The sequence below is a fragment of the Juglans regia genome, chromosome 13, assembly GCF_001411555.2.
Source record: "Juglans regia cultivar Chandler chromosome 13, Walnut 2.0, whole genome shotgun sequence".
NCBI classification, from domain to species: Eukaryota; Viridiplantae; Streptophyta; class Magnoliopsida; order Fagales; family Juglandaceae; genus Juglans; species Juglans regia.
This window is the reverse complement of record NC_049913.1, coordinates 10,329,964-10,332,208: the sequence shown is the minus strand read 5'-3', so window position 1 is coordinate 10,332,208 and position 2,245 is coordinate 10,329,964. Positions and strand designations below refer to the sequence as shown.

Here is a 2,245-nt window from a genome sequence, read left to right as displayed (position 1 = left end):
TTGTGCTAAGGGGCCAACCTTTGAGGGAAAGGTGCAGGTACTAGGCATGAAATTTTTTTAGCTTCGGTTTCACTCTATTCAACCTCATTTTGAGCAAGTTTAGAGACTTTACTAGCATTGTCTGAACCTTGAGCTGGAATGTTTACCACTCTACCACTTCTTAAAGTAGTAATTGCCTTCACTTGTCTATGTTTGAACTCTTAGTTGCTGCTTGAGCTGGCTGACCTTGTGGATTTGATTGTGGTTGTGCAGGAAATTTTCCTTTATCTTGAGAGCTCAGGACAATGGTCATCTTTGTAAGTGTGCTCTGGATGTTATTTATTGCTTGAGAATTCTAGTTGTTGATTGTTGCTTGTCCTTGCATGAACTGCTGCAAATTGTTTGTCATTTGTTGAATCGTAACCTCAAGTCCTCTTTTCTGCATTGGAGGTGCCTGATTTGTAAGTTGAGAGGGTTCTGGAGCTAAGGTTCCTAGAGCTGCATTCTGGTCACTTCTCCAATTGAAATTTGGGTGGCTTCTCCATCTTGGATTGTGAGTGTTAGAGTAGGGACTAGAATATGGTTTAGATACCATGTTTACAACATTAGATTGGTACAATAACACTTCTTTGAAAGCAGAGATCGTGGGACATTCGTTAGTTGAATGCCCACGATCCTCACATTTGCTACACTTCTAAGAGATTTTAGGGACATCATGCACTTCATTCACTTTTTTCAACTCCATAGCTTCCATTTTTCTAGATAACAAAGTTAACTTAACAAGCAAATTATCATCCTCCTTTAAAGTGTATTTGCCATGACCAAACTCAACATGCCTAATCCTATCATACACATCAACAATATCCCAAGATTGAGCATTTTCAGCTAAATAATCAAAATAATCAACTGCTTTTTCAAGTTCTTTGTTGAAAAACTCTCCATTACACATAGTTTCTACAAATTGGCACATTTTAGGTGTCAAAATTTCATGAAAAAAATTGATCACACGCCAATCTTCATAACCATGGTGAGAACAAGCATTTAAAAGATCTTTGAACCTTTCCCAACTTTGATAAAAAGTTTCAGAATCTTTTTGGGTAAAGTTCATAATCTGTCTTTTAAGTGCATTTGTCCTGTGTATTGGAAAGAGTTTCTTCAAATATTCAGTTTGCATTTCCTGCCATGTGCCTATAGATCTAGGTCTTAATGAATTCAACCATGTTTTAGCTTTGCCTTTCAAGGAAAATGGAAACAACTTTAGTCTAATAACCTCTTCAACGCAGGTTTGGTCCATGAATGTAGAACAAACCTCTTCAAACTCTTTAATATGCATATAAGGGTTCTCAGATTCCAGGCCATGAAAATGTGGAATTAAAGGAATCATTCCACGTATGAAATTAAAGTTGTTTACATTCAAATATTGGATTATCCCTGAGGGTGTGTTAGTTCTAACAGGATGTAAATAATCTCTAAGTGTGTTGTTTTGATTTACCATTTTCCTATCATGATGCTCATTTTCAGTCATGATGTTATGAGTGTCAGATGATGATTCAAGTGAAATGGATGCAAAATTGGAAGATGTTAGTGATTTTGCCCTAACCAACTGAGATGTGTGGTCTCTAGTCCAACTAGACATACAAACAAGAGCAAAAAATAAAAGAAAATGAAAAGTAAACAAATAAAATGAAAAATATTAGATGTCACCCAAGTTGTAAAGAGGTTCATAGCACCATAAACGTCTTCTCAGCAGTAAAGAGATGCTTTGATAAACACTAGTTGTCCCTGGCAACAGCGCCAAAAACTTGATGAGCTGCAAATATTACCTCCAAGCATAGAAGCAGTCATGTTGTATACAAGGATAAATCCAAGGTCATTTGCGCAGGGATAATGATATTCATGCAGAACAAAAATGTAATGAGTTGTGTTTTGTGGAAATTTTGATTGTAAAAGAGTTGTTTATACAGCTAAGGAGAGAAACAATAAAGAAAATGTTTATGTACTGATGTGGTATATACTAATGAAGAGGATGGTTTTGCTTTTGGGGTGAAAGAGTTTGAAAATTAAGTTGAAGTGGTTCTTTGGTTGCTGGTCGAATAAAAAGAAGTGAGAAAAATGAATATCAGTAAAATAGATGTAAGAAATTAGAAGTTGCAGAAAATCAACACCTATAAAGCAATGTATCAAACACCTGGACTACAGGTATGCTCCTACTATTCCACTCTGATTGATTCTTCAAACTCTATTACTCAATTGTCAATCCATTCCA

At 35.8% G+C, this 2,245-nt stretch overlaps 1 non-coding gene across 1 annotated transcript; it reads left to right on the top strand.

The window, feature by feature from the left end:
- Window positions 1-998: 998 nt before the first annotated feature.
- LOC118344385 lies at window positions 999-1,105 on the top strand. Its single transcript, XR_004798158.1, has one exon. It is a non-coding gene; the product is annotated as a small nucleolar RNA R71 (small nucleolar RNA).
- The last annotated feature ends 1,140 nt before the right edge of the window (window positions 1,106-2,245 follow it).